Genomic DNA, 17,500 nt, shown 5'->3' with positions numbered 1-17,500 from the left:
TATGATGCCGTGCAATGTGTGTATGTGTGTAATGTCGATGTAATAACCATGCGGGTTGACAATGTTGTAGGTCATGTCTGTTGTGTTTTTGTTTGCAGCTGGTTACAGTGTTCATAATTAGGGTTGATTGGTGTGTGTTTTAGATACAGCCTAAAGTAGATGTTTAGTGCTGAGGCATAAGGCCAAGTATGGCCCAGTATTGTGTGTTCGTGTGGTTTGGTGTGAAACCAATAAAAAACATTTTGAGACAACTGAGCAGTTTGTTACAATATGTGTTTATATTATGTGTGTTCAATAGGAGGTGCATGTCAAGCCATTTATGTGTTCAGTCTGCGTAGACTGGATTCAATTCTGCTGCTGGTAACACAAATAAATGGTAGTCTCCATTGCTAGCATCACAGAACGATGTTGCAGTGTTATTTACTGATGATAGCGGTTTATTATTATTATTATTATTATTTAGAGGGAGTGGGAGGACCAAGAAAAATCAAATTAAAATCCTCATCTCATTATTTTTATTGTTATTTTATTTCACTCTGAATCTTGTAATGAGACGTGGGGGAGAGACGGAATCAAGCATTGTGTTTATGCAGACACACACACACACGTAGACACACACGCGCAGACACACACACACACACACACACACACCACAGGAGAAGAATGGAAAAACATCTGTATCACACAGCCTACAATGAGCTTATACAGGACTGCAGCTTATACAGGAGTACAGCTTATACTGGAGTTTATCTACAGTGAGGTAGCGAGGTGGAGAGATCAGGCCTAGCCGCTGTGTGTGTGTGTGTGTGTGTGTGTGAAGATGAGAGAAAAGACCCTGCCTCAGCAGTCTACTAATCACAGGAAGGGAGAACCAGGACAAAGAGGACAAGAGACAGCACATTCATGCCTGTGGGCGCAGACCAATCACACACACACACACACACACACACACACACACACACACACACACACACACACACACAGAGAAGAACAGACACCCTCACATATACACACATGGTACTCGAATGCTCACCAGGGTCGTACACAACATGTAGACTGACATCCCATCCAAATTCTTGCAAACACACAATCACACACAAGCATGTACACACACACACACACACACACACACACACGCTGACGACTGGAGCTGATACAGCAGAAGTCCAGTGGAGGGTGGGGTGGGGTGCAGTGTAGTGTAGTGCAGTCTCGGTCAAATGACATCAGTGAATCACACCAGTGACAAGTGTACACACACACACACACACACACACAAACAGAAGCACAGCAGCCAGCAGCCAACAGCATTCTTACATGCCAAAATAACAACACACAACACAACACAACACCACAATCTGACACAACTCCAATGGGAAAACAACTGTGCGTGTTATGGAGGGCCCAACCACAGAGCCACCTTTTCATCATCGAGTCATAAAGGCTCTGTGACCAAAATGTCATCTTCCTCAAATTAGGCAATGTGTTGCTAATCTCTGGGTATTTATAGAGCAGGGAAGAGAGGGGTGTGTGTGTGTGTGTGTGCGCGTGTGTGCGTGAGAAAGAGAGAAAGAGAGAGAGAGAGAGAGAGAGAGAGAGAGAGACTGATGCAAATGTTGTGTGTTAATTTGATGCAGGCTGGTCCTGAATGTCAGCACAGAGGAACTGGAGTTACCAGAGGCCAGAGATTCTCTTTAATAACACTTCTTAAACCATGTTCTCTAGCAAAAATAGTGTCTGAACTGATTATTTACATGAGTCAGGGTTGCAAGGGGAAAAAGGGTCTGGTAATTTTTTTTTTTTAAAAGGATCATAATGTGAGGGAGGTTTTTTTTTTTTTTTTTTTTTTTTTTTTTTTTTTTAAAAGTCCACATTTGTTACCCAAAACAACAACAGGAGCTCAAAAGTAAACAGTTCTTGGACTGAATTTGAACTGCATTCAAACAAGCCCAACACTTTTCTCCTCCCTGAAACTATTCAAAGCGTAAGATTTGCATGAGCTGCAAAAAGAAAACAAAAAGTAAAGTGAGTCAAATGAAGAGTGAGAACTGAGAAGGCAAAAGGCAAAAGAGACGGATACAAATCCCCACAACGGCCGAAGGCCAAACAAATCAATGAGTATTGTTTTAAAAAGATAAAATCACGACACCAGGGGGACTACTTCACCACCCCTTGGTCTTGCTGGACAATCCAGGAGTATCGCATTAACCGACGACACTGCAGGGGACGAAACGTCCGAAAATCCAAAAGCTCGAAGGCTCAAGGAGGTGGAACACCTCCTGTTGTCAGCCCACTGGTCAGGCACGGAGCCCGGCGTGTGGCGATTGTGTCTTATTCCGCCCGATTAGCGCTAATCTGAAGCGACCACACATTAGACTAAGAAGGTGCATCAAATAAAACTCTTAATTCAACGTCAGGACGCGTTAAGATGTTGATAATGAAAATAGTCCGCAGATAGAAATTAATTTGACACCTTTCAGCACTAATAGACTTCGAGATTTGTGAGGCACTTCTCTTTATAGCTTAAGAGCTCGACGGACTTGGCACTCGGTGGTGGTGAGATTGCTGTTATCCTTTCCTCTCTCCACACACACACACACACACACACACACACGCTATTAAAGCTACACTTAATAGACTAACCTTGCCCAAACCATACCATTAAATGAATACCTCAAAAACTAAGGACAAAACAAGATTGGGAGAGTATGTTGTTAGCAAATGGCGTCACCGTTGCACACAGTAGCAGCTACCCTATTACAGTAAAAGACAGAGTGAGGGTCCTAAAACAATTGAGGTAAATGAATGGCCCTGTTGCTTCCTGGTATGAGTCAATAGCTGAACCTCAATCTGCCTGAGTGGTGAGAGGGTGTGTGTGTGTGTTATAGAGAGAAAGACAGAGAGAAAGACAGAAAGTGATAGAGACAAAGAGAGAGAGAGAGAGAGTCCATTTTAAAGCCACATACTGAGCGAAATCCAACCCAGATGTGTGGTAACAGCAAATGCCTGCTGGACTGCACGGTGACTGATATAGTTTTGCACAACACTGTGTGTGGTAGGTGTCAGCCAAACCTGTATGACCAAGACCTCCAGATATGATTTGATTTTATTTCTCTAGAGGGGTGGATGGTGGTCTTTGGGGGGGAGGGGCCTGGTCTGGTGTGGTACTCTAAGCTCCTGGGCAGGGTAGGAGTGGAAGAGCTGTGTGGGTGGATACAGGGACAGCGGCAGACAAAACACTGTCAAATCAAATGAATAGGGAGATATGTGGAGAAACAGCAAGCACTGAGTGAAGGTTAGATACTCTGGAGACATGAGGGGGGGCACAGAAAGAGAGGGAGGGAAGAGATTGAGAGATAAACAGAGAGAGAGAAAAAGAAGAAAGGGAGAAAGAAACATAGAAAGAGAGGGAGTTAAGAGAAAGAGAACAGAGCATGTGAAACAGAGAGAGAGAGAGAAACAAAGAGAGGGAGAAAAAGAAAAAGAGAGACAGACAGACAGACATAGAAAGAGAGGGAGGAAAGAGAGAGAGAGAACAGAGAGAGAGGGAGAAAGAGAAGAGAAGAGAGAGAGAGAGAGAACAGACTTACACTATAAAGAAGAGACTGAAAGAGTGGAGGTTAGAGACTGAGGGGGTGATGGGAGAGACAAAGAAAGAGAGATAGAAAGAGAGAGAGGAGGGAAAGAGAGAGGGGAGGGAGAGAGAGAAAGAGAACGGGAGAGAGAGGGGAGGTTGAGAGAGAAATAGAAAGGGAGAGTGAGACTGAACATGAAAAGACAGAAAAACAGACTCAAAGCAGGCTAGGCACAAATGGAAGCCAGCTGTTCCTTTGCATGATTGTCCCCAAAATATCATTTGCATCGAGGAGCGAAATCAAAACATGGCTCTGTCGCTAACTTGGACCCGCGCGAGGGAGGACCGGAGGGGGTTGCGGCCATGAAAAGGACTTACTGGCCATTTCCCCGGGGATTTGCATATGCTGATGAGCACCTATCGAATAATATTTCCATAAATGCCCATGTTGTCCATACACACACACACACAAGCACACATAATCAAGCAGGTCCACAGACACACACACACACAAAGCATACACAAACACAATCATGAAGATCCTACCAATACACACTCTTTCTCTCTGTCACACACACACTCAAACACAGAGGGTATCTGTTCTGTAATCTCTCTCTCTCTCTCTCTCTCTCTCTCTCTCTCTCTCTCTCCTCTCTCTCTCTCTCTCTCTCTCTCTCTCTCTCTCTCTCTCTCTCTCTCTCTCTCTCTCTCTCTCTCTCTCTCTCTCTCTCTCTCTCTCTCTCTCTCTCACACACACACACACACACACACACACACACACACACACACACACACACAGGCATCTGTGCTGTGAACACTCTCTGTAATAAGAGAAAAGAGTGGGGTGCTAGAATGTAAACGCTAGCTAATCCTGGCACTGATGCATATTCATGTGTTGCTTGTCTGTTCCTTTGCATTTTGTAAACCTGAATCACTCCTTAAAAGTAATTCTGTGGCTTGAAAATGACACCACAGGGAATAGAGATGTGGTTATGTGTGTGTGTGTGTGTGTGTGTGTGTGTGTGTGTGTGTGTGTGTGCTGCCTTTGTGCCGTTGGAATCGGCAGAGCTGAGCACAGAGTCACTACACTGTGTGGTGAGTTAGAGGACAACCAACTGGCCTCCAGACAGAAGCTACTAACATCGCCACAGGACATTTGAAACAGAAAATGCAACAATAGAACATTGTGTGTGTGTGTGTGTGTGTGTGTATGTGTGTGTGAAATCTTTTACTATTTCAAACCTTCAACTATTCTGACCTACAGTACATATGTGTGTCCTCTATAGTGCAGTCCTCTAGATCTCACAGGGCTACCATACACAACACAAGTTACAGTGGTAATATTTAATTAATGATGAAAAACTATTAACTGATATTTTAGTAACAATTTACAAATATTAACAAAGGGTTAGGTAATGTCTAGTTTGCTATATATTATGGCACCTTATTATAAAGTGTTACCGGACTGTTCTTTGGATCAGGCAGGTTGTGTGGTTTTCACTGGTCTAGGATCGGCTGCTCTGCGGAGCTCATTGCGTTAGGATTGGCTGTTCTCCTGATCTGTAGGGCTAAGATTGGCTGTTCTCTGGCTTTCACTGATCTACTATTGGCTGCTCTCTGGATCTCACAGATGCAGCGCCCTCCATGTTTATTGGCACCAAGAGTAAAAGTTTCACAATGAAAGCAATGAGGAACAAAATGAGAAAACAATCTTCAAAAAGAAATACATATTTTTTTAACAAAAACACACGTGTCAAAGATCTTTATTTTTCTTATCTTTACCAGAGGCACCAATAAACTTTTACTTTAACCTTTAACTCATCAGCAGAGAACAGCCGACACTAACACAGCCTAAACGGGGCCGAATCATGAAGGTCAGAAGGTCACCATGTGGTCATCATGTGTCACCCACTCTCTCCTCTCTGACATATCAGTAATCCGCCTTAACTCTGCTCAGTTGAGTACATCTCTCTCTGTCCTGTCTGTTTGTTTGTTTATTTATAGAACATGTTATTGTTTGCTCATAGAAAACATTACTGTTGCGTGACTGTACCTTACACAATGTCCTGCGGCTCAGCAGCTGATGGTCCCAAACCTGTGCATCACAGGACGGGACTGGACACTGGACACTCCTGAAACACAAGACACGTTAACATTAGACTGGATGGACGAATGGACGGGGAAAAATGATGGACAAAGGGATAACATGGTGACGCCGATCATAGGTGATCGAACTCATTAAACAAATTATGAATCAGTATGGTAGTTCTGCTGTTTTCCTAATCGAGATGGAAACATACATGGGCCGAGATGCAGGTCATTATTTTGCCTTCAAACACAGACCAATCAACCATAGAAGCAACATAAAATATATTACTTAAAGAACATGGCATATTCTTATAATCGGTGAATATAAGAATATGCAATGTGACTCGATATGAACACAACTGTGTGGTTGTGATTTGAATTTGTCGTCATTATAATTGCTGTTCTCTTCTTTTTTTTTTGTCGTTTCTTTTTCTGGTTGGGTGTGGGCAGCAAGGTAGCCACACGGCTATAAATTTTTCAGCGGTTGTCTGGTCTAGCGTCCATGCCGTGCGGTGATGGGCAGCTAATGTATGTATGAGGATCCATTTAGGACACACCAGCTTTTAATGCCTGATTTATACTCCCCGCAAAAAGGGCCCACTCCTCCTCCTCCTCCTCTCCGAGACAAAGATTCCGATTTAAACCACATTAAACACACCGCTGTAAATATCTCTCCCTCCATCGGCTAGCCTCCATTCTTTCTATTTGCATTTTGATGGCCACTTTCATGTTTACCTCTGCTCTTCACTCTCTCCATCACTCTTACTCTTTCTCTCTCTCTCTCTCAATCTCTCTCTCTCTCTCTCTCTCTCTCTCTCTCTCTCTCTCTCTCAGCCTGGCCGGCCCCTGTGTCTCTTCTCATTCCTAGTACTATCGCTACTGGTCAAGGTATGTTGCGTTTGGCTAGGATGGTCATCTGTATTCTCATGCTCACTCTGTTCTCTTGTTCTCTCTCTCTCTCTCTTTCTTTCCCTCTCTCTCCAACCTTTGTTGTCTAGATGCCTGTCTGCCCATCTCTCCATACCTCTGCTTCCTGTTTAAATGTCCCCGTTCACTTGTCGTGGTCAACCTTTCTCAGTACTCTCCATCTCTGTCACACAGTCTTGTCTTATTCTGCCCTCTGCTTGTAGCTGCCTTTGTCTTAGACTACGCATCTTGATGCCTCTCTCTATGCACGTGTGTGTGTCAGGGCCTGCATAACATAAGCTTCTCTGTCTACCCTCCCCTCTCACACCCAAACGTGTATGCATCCATCTTCACTTTCAGCATAAATTCACTGAACCCTTTGTTCTTTCTCGTTTTTCTCTCTCTCTCTCTCTCTCTCTCTCTCTCTGCAAGGGTACGAGCTCTCGGAGCTCTTCACTATGTCGTGGTGGGTAATGTGCCTCCACTCTCCCAGATATTTCCTTCCTCTCATTCTATTCTCCTGGTCTCATTTCTTCATTTTCCATTTCCTGCTCTCCTTTTACCATTCTGAAAAGGGTGCTGACATGAAAAGGTTGAATTTAATTACAACGGAATTAATAGGACTGTTAAGGCAACTAAGTGGACCATTTCGCCATAATTAATTCTTCAGAACCGAGAATAATTAAAACACACACACACACACACACACACACACACACACACACACACACACACGGTGTACTTCAAGCTGAAGTCCTTCGACAATGCGTCTGACAAAGCAGAAGTGTAGCACCCAATGTTTTCCCTCTCGTCGTGTCCATTTTAGACAACTGGTGCTTTGTCTCCTGTGCTGTGAAATTGATTCCCGCAAAAACACTCTTGATAAAAATCTTATCCACGTGTGCACACACACACACATACACACACAAACACACGCACTTGAGAGTCTGCTATGTTTGAAGGCCAGTAGTCTGATAAGAATCTCAAGTTTCTGGAAAGTAATGAGATAGGGGATAATCTGCAATCAAATTATTAAGCAAATTCAAAGACAAATTGGATTAGACTCTCTCAGCCACCCAGTCTCCGTGTCTGTGTCTGCGTCTCTGTGTGTGTGTTTGTGTGTTTGTGTGTGTGTGTGTGTGTGTGTCTTGAAGTGTTCTCATCTAAACAAAGGGACACAAATGGCCTGCTTATTTGCAATTGCATTATCTCCCAATTATTGCAATCGCTTACACTGTATGCGATTCACAAGTAATAGAGCTAAACCAGTCATATCACTAACCAATGAAAACAAACCCCACTATCCACATCAGAAATGGGTTTTAGTAATGTGGGAGACCAGAACAGGTATGTTACTGCATACACCAGCATGACTCAGGCCTTGTGACACAATGTCTGACTTGTTATCAGGGAGGAACAGAGATTTCACAAACACAAATCTTCACAAACACAAATTTTCCCAAACACGAAGCACAAAATGACCTCATTAACACAATATTTCTGTAAGGAGCAAAAATAACAAGTGCTTCATCCTCCACACCCTCAACGAGATGACATACGGTACTTTTTCATCACACAACATGATGAGCAAGCGCACCACAAAGTACAATCTCACTTACAGCCTCTATTAACCTGTGACTCTCAGAGAGAGAGAGAGAGAGAGAGAGAGAGAGAGAGGGAGAGGGAGAGAGGAGAGAAGAGAGAAGAGAGAGAAGGAGAAAGGGAGGAGGGAGAGGAGAGAGAGAGAAGAGATAGAGAGAAGAGAGAAGAGAGAGAAGGAGAAAGGGAGGAGGGAGAGGAGAGAGAGAGAAGAGAGGAGAGAAGAGAGAAGAGAGAAGAGAGAAGAGAGAGAAGGAGAAAGGGAGGAGGGAGAGGAGAGAGGGGGGAACATGGACATTGAAACAGTACTGTTTAGTGTCATTATCCGAGGTGTTTAAAGTGGGAACTGCCTCTGGGCACTAGCAAGTTCACTGCACCAAAGCAGCAAATGACACCGCAGCCCCATATGGAACTGGAGAAGACACTCCTGTCCCTTCTGCGACCCACCAGCATGAGCCAACTGCACCAGATCCTTCTGTTCGCTTTACTTCACTAGACAATGAGCTGGAGTCAGCGTATCCACTGAGTTTATGCCAGTCAGGGTCTCGCTGCCCACTAAGAGATTCACTCCTCTACTCCATCTCTCCATCTCAATCTCCATATGGATTTTCTTCATCATGTCTTTATGTTGTTTTATGCTTTTTCATTTTCATTTTCTGTATTATTTGTATGTGTGTGTGTGTGCATGTGTGTGTGTGTGTGTGTGTGTGTGTGTGTGTGTGTGTGTAATGTGTGTGTGTGTGTTTGGGGGGGTCCTGAAGCCATTACTGAAAGTAACACAGCCTGGAGCACTCATTCCATCCCTCCATCTTGTTACCCAGTCCTCAGTCCTTGTTACCCATCTCTCCATCCCTCTTTCCATTTTGCCATTTCCCATCCTTCTCACTTTTTTTCATCCCTCTCTCTTTCTCCCCATCCCTCTCTCCACTTACGCCCATCTCTATCTCCATCCCCCTCTCAATCCATTTTTCCCTCCGTCTCTACCCTTCTCTCTCTCCCTCTCTTTCCATCCCTCTCTCATTGCCTCCACCTCTCTCCTACACTCTCTCTATCTCCTTCTCCTTCTTGTTTGCTTGTGGCTGAAGCTCAGAGACGCATCATACCCGAGACACGTGCCAAGCAACTCCTGCTGCCAGAGTTCGGAGAGAGTACTCTCTCTCCCCCCCCCCCCCCCCGAAGATGATGATGCTTGGAGTGAACTCAACCCTCTGCTAAGCTCCATATTTCTCAGGGGGGTCTTGATGGCAGGCAGCAGTCTCCCTCCCTATACTGGCTAGATGTGTCACATGGCATGCCAAACTGGAAACTGTAAAAAGCATGTGCTGCTATTCATATCTATAGTCAGCCATAGCCAATATGTTTATTTTTTCCTGTGTGTGTATGTTTTCTGCCTTGAGATTTAGGTTATGCCAAATTCCCCACCCGACATCATTCGGCCAAGGCTAAACATATGTCTTTACAAAACAAATCACTTAAAAGGTCTTCTGGGAAAAAAAAAAAAAATCACTCCTCTCCCCCCACCCACCCCACTCAAAATAAAAAGAAACACACAGAAAACAGACAGAGAGTCTCAGATGAGTGTAAATTATTAACATGATTCTCCTCCCGCCACCCACAGAAGGGAAATAAGCCATTAGGCCTGGGGGGAGATATTGACGTAGCGTCTAATGTGAAGTGATGGACTGTGTTCCAGGGCATTGAGGGGGCTGTTGTGGGGGTAAGGGCTTGGTCAGCTGGTGAGGGTGAGTACACTATAGGGCGCCGTAGAGGGGAGAGGTGGTCTCGGGGCGAAGAGGGGTGGGGGGTCGTCACGCTGCTTGTCAAAGCAAACGCTCTTCGCCCCACTGGAAAATGAAAATACGGCAAGAGCTGGAGTGGATGGAACCGTTATGAGTCACAAAGGCCTGCTGCCACGGCAACGCCCGACACCCCCAAGGCCCCAATCAAACCCCCTTCCACTACACCACCCCTCCCAGCTCCCCCAGCCAAATGGGTTTGATCTGACTACAACAGAGAACACTTCACACTGCTCTTCATCACTGATGGCCAGGCTGGAGGGTCCTATTCACATCCCCCATTCAGCTGAATGATCACCCTCGTCCACCATCCTGATTCCGTAAGGGTGTGAACACGGGCAGAATGGAGCGTGGTGTGTGTGTGTGTGTGTGCAAATGTGTGTGTAAGTGAATCAGGAAACCTACCACCTTTGTAATCAATCAATTAGGCCCGTGAGGCCTGAGGGACCATCTTGTTATGAAACAATGCGTCCCAGAAGCCCCAAACAAAGCACATGCTCTCAGACAACTTCCTGAAAGCTGACCCAAAGGAATGTATGCGCATTTCATAAAAAAAGATGGAATTGCACTGGGAACACGGAATTGTACTGGGAAAATGGAATTGCACTGCGAACATGGAATTGCACTGGGAAAAATGTCCACACCTGGTGTGGCAATAGCCCAACATGCACAACCACAGGCCTAATCACAGGCATTCAACTCCCCAAGATATAAAATGTATTCCAACAATATGAAGGGGACAAATAGTCATGGCATTTCCAGCATGTTCACTATATAAACCTTGCGTATCGGTACATGAAACGCTCATTGCCACACACACACACACACTGACCCATCTCTGACCCCGTCCACCCCTTCATAATCACACTTAAGTCACAATACCAGGATGTAGGCGAGGAAACCAGAGCCGTTTCCAGCTATAACACCATTGGGCAGGGCAATTAACACAAATTACACCATCAACACCATCACTCTAGCATCATACCACAGAGAATTAATTTACAGTTACATATTAAATATCTTTGACGGTATATGACAGTGATGCTTAATTATTTGATTATTTGATCAATGCAAAATTATACTCATGCCAGCTATGAGTGTGCGCATTTCAACAGCCAGGTGTGTGCATTTCAACAATCTATACAAAATATACATCAGTCACTGAGATTGCCACATCCAGGCTGGCCAAACCAAGACCCCATCAAGCCCCATAATAGAACAAAAACACCACAAGACTACATTCCCAACACATCAAAGCCCAAAAACTCCCACAAAAAAACACTTGAAGAACTCCTATGTTCTTCAATAATGCACACACACACACACACACACACACACACACACACACACACACAGCATGAGGGACAGGCCATCAATAAACACCTAATACCATGCAGAGATGACTTCAAATACATTCACAAACCTTGAAAAGGAAACCAGGAGGAAAAACGGCAACTTCAAAAGTTCTACCTTATTGGGTCTTGCTACATTATTTCTCATGCAGTTAATCAGAGGCTCTATGAATTTGTTGGGCAGGTGATGAAACTCGATATCACTCGAAGCGCACAGGCATCGGAAAACCAGGCACTTTCATTTTTGATCTTGGAATTAATTAATGAACATAGACATGGAATAAAGAAATACCGGCAAAAAAACAAGGAAACAAAGAAATAAAAATGCAAATGCATAGCACTCCTGGTGACTATAGCAGGTCTGATGTTAAAAATGAAACATGATCAGAGGTAATATCAAGGATGTAAAAAGGCAACACGTTACACCCAACTGGTCTCATAAAAAAACAGTGCGGTCAGGGTTCAAAGTCAGACGCAGCATTTACTAGAGAGTGTGCTGGTAGAGGGTTGCTGACTGAACCAGGAGAGATTGTCATTAGATGTGCAAGCAAGACAAGAGGGTGTGGGTGTGTGTGTGTGTGTGTGTGTGTGTGTGTGTGTGTGTGTGTGTGTGTGTGTGTCTGTGTGTATGTATGTGTCTGTCTGTGTGTGTGTGTGTGTGTGTGTGTGTGTGTGTGTGTGTGGTGTGTGTGTGTGTGTGTGTGTGTGAAGGTGGGATGGGGACAGCAGCGGTGTATGATTTCCACAGGCTCTTCTGTGTGTGTGTGTGTGTGTGTGTGTGTGTGTGTGTGTGTGTGTGTGTGTGGTGGGATGGGTGTATGATTTCCACAGGCTCTTCCCGCTTCCGTGCTGTGGGTGTGGGTGAAATTAAATTCATGAGAGCTGATAACGGTGGCGCTATGCTGGAGGAGACTCGTCTCGTGGCCCTGCTGCTGCCCCTGCTCTCTCTCCTCAGCACCGACTCCAGCCCGCCATGCACAGCACCGCACACAACGGGAAGATTAGGCCATTTAAATTCACAGCCAGACCTGAGGCTACTGCTTTATCTCTTCACTTACCCTCCCTCCCTCTCTCTCTCCCTCTCTCTCTCCCTCTCTCTCTCCCTCTCTCGCTCTCTCTCTCTCTCGTTAAGTCTATCCCCTCCTCTCCTGCATTTTAACATAGTTCATATCGCTCATCTCTCTCTCTCTCTCTCTCTGCATTTTAAAAACGCTTCCCCTCTTTCTTATCTTTATCTCCATCCTGCTTCCTCTTTCGCCATTTTATCACTCGCCCTCAACATATTACGGTTCCTTCCTACATCTTCAACCATACAAAGACAAAGACAAACAAACACACACACACACACACACACACACTCTTTCTCCCTTATTCACACACACACACACACACACACACACACACACACACACACACACACACACACACACACACACACACACTCTATGTCCCTGTCCTAATTGGCCATATCAAATCAACTTGTAGGGCAGCGGGTGTTGCAGCAAAACAGGATTTCTGCATGGATGAACGTCTCCATGGTTGCGTAGGAGGGCCTTCCCATTCACAAGAGTGCCCTGTGAGGTGGGACCCAGACAAATGTAGAAAATCACGCAAGAGCACGTGAACGGTCATCATATGCACTTGGAACATAGTTGCATTAACTGGCAAACCTCCGGTTACAAGCCCGAAAACGTTTGCCTAAGTTTGCAAATTTGAACGCACCTCTGTTGTCACTTTAGCCTACTTTAAAGAAGGCATAACACGGAGCCTATGTCCTGAGACAAAGAGTACAGTTAGCATAACACTCACTCACATACACACTCACATACACACTCACATACACACTCACTCACTTGGTCACACAACTCACACCTTCCATGCTAAAGACAGTTTCACTTCAATGTGACTGATGCGGATGATCGATAGCATAGCTGAGTACTGGGTCCTGACACTAGTCCCTTGTGTGGCATACATCAGTTCACATTTCACTGCACAAGGGTGTGTGTGTGTGTGTGTTAATAAGAGAGAGTGAGTGTCTATAACTGTGACCGTGACCATGTGCCTGTGAGTGTGAGTGTGAGTGTGATAGTGTGTGTGTGTGTGTGAGTGTGTGTGTGTGTGTGTGTGTGAGAATGAGAGAGAGTGAGTGTCTATAACTGTGTGACCCTGACCATGTGCCTGTGAGTGTATGTGTGTGCCTGTGAGTGTGAGTGTGAGTGTGATAGTGTGTGTGAGTGTGAGTGTGTGTGTGTGTGTGTGTGTGAGAATGAGAGAGAGTGAGTGTCTATAACTGTGTGACCCTGACCATGTGCCTGTGAGTGTGTGTGTGTGTGCGTGTGTGTGTGTGTGTGTGTGTGAATGAGAGAGAGTAAGTGTCTATAACTGTGTGACCCTGACCATGTGCGTGTGCGTGTGCGCTTTGAGCAAGTGTTGTGTGTGTACCCTGCTATTTCACCACGTGCCGTGCGTGCACATATCTTTTTTTCTCTCCAACACAAGCCCCCCACACACACACACACACACACACACACACACACACACACACACACACATTAAGAAAGGCTCATCTCCTCGGAGTGCATGTGTCAGAGCGACCCTCAAATCATCCCCACAATTTTCCTCTCTATTGGGGCTGAAGAGGTGGCCGTGGGGAGTTTACCTAGCGGCGGGAATATCGTTATCATAATGGCTGCCGCCGTCTCGCCATCGCTAAAACGCCTCCGTAGTCTCCTAGGCAACCTTACTGCCCTTAATAAAAGTCAATGGAGAGGAAAAATGTGTATTGAACATGGTCAAGGGGATGCAACATGCATGCACAAGGTGGACTTGCGCACAATTTCATGGGGATTCATTGCCGAAGGTTTTATTCATTTGCTTAATCTAAAATATTTTTCAAAGTCAAAGTCTGCATTATTGTCAATTTCTTCACATGTCAAGACATACAAAGAGATCGAAATTGCGTTTCCTACTATCCCACGGTGGAGACAAGACATATTTTTACCAATTAGGTCCACAGACAAACATAACATTCAAGTAAACAATATAAAAAGTAGAAATAAGAAGGCACATACAATGAAGAAATTAGAGCAGCAAAATATGCTTTTAAACGATGAGGAACATACTTGGGTGACTGTAAAAGTAGAATATGCCAGTGGACAAAAGACATATCTTTATGTTCTTCAACAGGTTTTTAAAAAACATTTAACATCCTTATTCCATATGGTCCTTTTGTCAGTGTAGATCAATGTCTGATACATAAAACATATACATACATAAAACATAGAACCTATACACATGGATGTTTTTTTTCCCTCTAATGTTTATGCATGGTGAGCATGCTTAAATAAAAAAGCAAATTGTATATATGTGTGTGTGTGTGTGTCACACTTTTACACCATCGTATGAACTCAATATAAAAGAAAACAAATGCACAGCATGAACCCCCTCAACCTCAATGACCATGAAGCATGCATTCACACACACACACACACACACACACACACACACTGTTGTCATTCTATAGTCTCTCACTGAGCGCTTAGTTACTGGGTGATACCCTTAGAGTGTCCGGCCTGCTAGTTGTTAATAACAGAACCGTGACTAATTGGACTAGCGGAGAGTGGAGACCAAATTACACGTTTGGGTTTCCAGGAACCTATCGCAACCACCCACGCCTCACACACACACACACACACACACACACACACACACAAACACATTATGGAACCTGACCCCCATTTGAGGAGGGCAACCCCAGCAAGGAGGGTGACCTTGACATAGGAGCAGGGCCAAGATGTGGTTCCAATAAGGCTCCCATCCCTGTGTGTGTGTGTGTATTTCTGTGTGTGTGGGTGTGTGTGTCCGAATGAGTGGGGAGAGAGTGAAAGGTGGTTTCTGGTGTGTGTCAGGAGTGACAGTAGCTTGGACAAAGTTTGACAGGTGTGTGTATGTATATGCAAGAAAATGTGTGTGTGTTTGGAGTTAAAGGGCTTCGGCCAAACAAAGCCCCCTATTCATGGCCAGAGAGTAAGGTGAAGGTAGCTCTGAACATAAGTATGAAACACACACACACACACACACACACACACACTTATTCCCCGCTCTCACGCAAGCCTGCGCTGTATTCTAATGTTAGATGTCCCCTTGCACAGGAACAGAAGTCCACATCAATCCCATGCCCCTAATGGGCAACCTGACCCTTCCATTACCACGGCGACCGTCGGCAAGGCAAACACAGGAAGCCTCTGTAATAGCCGCGCGGATACTTTCACATGGAAACACTCAGAAATGACATAAATCCCGAGGTCACGTCCCTCATAAGGTTTTTCTCCGTGAGTAACGAGGCTGGACCAAGAGGTCTGGGGAACCAATAGAGTCTTAATCTAGCCAGGGCAAATATGAATGGACGCCGTTCTAACACTTTCGCTAGAATTACAACAGGAGCGATGGGAGATTTTTCTTTTGTAACGTCGGAGGGAATGGGAACATTACTGCCTGCAAGAGGCTGACCCTCTATGACCCACTGGCATAAATATTCAGGTCCACAAGGCGAGACGTCTAATTTTTTTTACGTCCTGGTTTGAAATTGATGTTAATTAGCAAATTGTAGCTTTGGTTTGGAAGTTACAGGATCATTTTCAGAAGTCTCCATTATGACCGACTGCGGTGAGTCTTAAAAGTCTATCATGTTACATATAACCAGACGAAACAAGATTCATACCTTTTCCTTAAAAGGAATGACTTAACTGATTAATCTATCAAAAGAGCCGAGTTAAATAATTAATCTATAAAAACAAATGACCATTTTTAGCTATATGGAGAGACTTGTTCTGCTTGAGCAAATCAAAGCTACCTCCAGATATCCAGGTAGGAATTTACTGACATTCTTATCAGGAGAGCAGGAGAGAGAGAGAGAGACTAGCAGCACACCATCCAAAATCACATCTGACAGAGCATTTAAAATCCAGAAGATGCACAATGCCAGCGAGTGATGACTATCCAGCCGTAAAATTGGACAGCATTCCCTCCAGCCAAGCATAAACCTCAAAGTGGCTTGACAGAAAAGAAAGACAATAAAGTAGGGGGTTTGGGGGCTGGATGAAACAACAAGAAAGCGAACTCAAAGCAAAGAGGAATACAAATCGAAAAGGCATGTTCGAAGGCATGACTGCAAATTCTATTCTGGGAACCTACATTTGATTTAATTTAACGACGGTTATGACTGTCTCATGTACTTCAGATGAGTGGCGGAAGTGCTGTTGATTACAGGCACACGCCGGCTGAGGCGGGAGAAACTCATCTGTGAGCTGCACCGACCCACTCACAACCTGTGCAAACAGAGCAGGTAATGAAGCAACGCGACGCCTGGGGTGATCGATGATTAGCCAGACAAAAGCAGCCATCGGACGGCCATTATTCACGTTTATCTACGACTCGGGAAAATCATGACTCATCTCATCCAGACTGAAGCAGGATGATAAACGACGGCCCGACCGAGCGTAGACATACTGATAGTCTGGACAATGTGATGAGTAGAGCACCCCCCCCCCCTCAGGTTCCTCTATTATTACAGACACAAAATCACATTTGTGTACCCTCCAGAAGAAAAAAAAGAAAACTGAAATGGTGAGGTGCAAAATTGAATGTGTCTATTTTTCTTGACAACTCAGAAAAATGCCAACCTTTCTCTTTCTCCCCTTCTATGTCATTCTTACTTTGCTGTTTTTCCTCCGATTTTTCATCATCTCTTTCTTTAACGGCGTAAGCAGAAAGTCAGTTAACGCACAAAACCATTACAAAGCCCACTAATAGACTTAGAAATATAAAGTGCTGGCGCAAACTGAAGGCAAAAAGTCACCGAGTGCATCAATTGTTTCCACTGCATATAATACGCCCCCAGCAACCAACACAACCACATAAATTGAAAAGAAAAGCAGAAATAAAGGGGGGAGGAGGAGGAGGGAGGGACTGGATAGAGTGAGAGAGCGAGTGAGTGAGCGAGGCAGCGCTGGAGAAAAAGAAGTGGTCGTCGTGGAGCCAACATGGCGATCACTATGGTGATAAGTGCGGGCGAAGGCCTGTGAGGCTTCTTGTGTTTCAGAGGGGAGACAAGCGAGGTCCTGCATGTCAATAAAAACCCGCTTCACTATTTTTCTCTCCTCAGCCATGCTGCCTTGCAGCCTTTTATT

At 44.7% G+C, this 17,500-nt stretch overlaps 1 protein-coding gene across 1 annotated transcript in view; it reads right to left on the bottom strand.

Annotated features, from left to right (window-relative positions):
* The window catches only part of LOC125289129 (adhesion G protein-coupled receptor L3-like), a 294,210-nt gene that overhangs the window by 250,434 nt on the left and 26,276 nt on the right, over positions 1–17,500 (bottom strand). The window contains exon 2 of the mRNA XM_048235824.1: positions 5,625–5,703. The gene's annotated coding sequence lies outside the window, so the exon portion shown is untranslated. The remainder of the gene's footprint in view (positions 1–5,624; positions 5,704–17,500) is intronic.

Source organism: Alosa alosa, chromosome 24 (genome assembly GCF_017589495.1).
Source record: "Alosa alosa isolate M-15738 ecotype Scorff River chromosome 24, AALO_Geno_1.1, whole genome shotgun sequence".
Taxonomy (NCBI): Eukaryota; Metazoa; Chordata; class Actinopteri; order Clupeiformes; family Clupeidae; genus Alosa; species Alosa alosa.
This window is presented reverse-complemented; position numbering and strand designations above follow the sequence as displayed.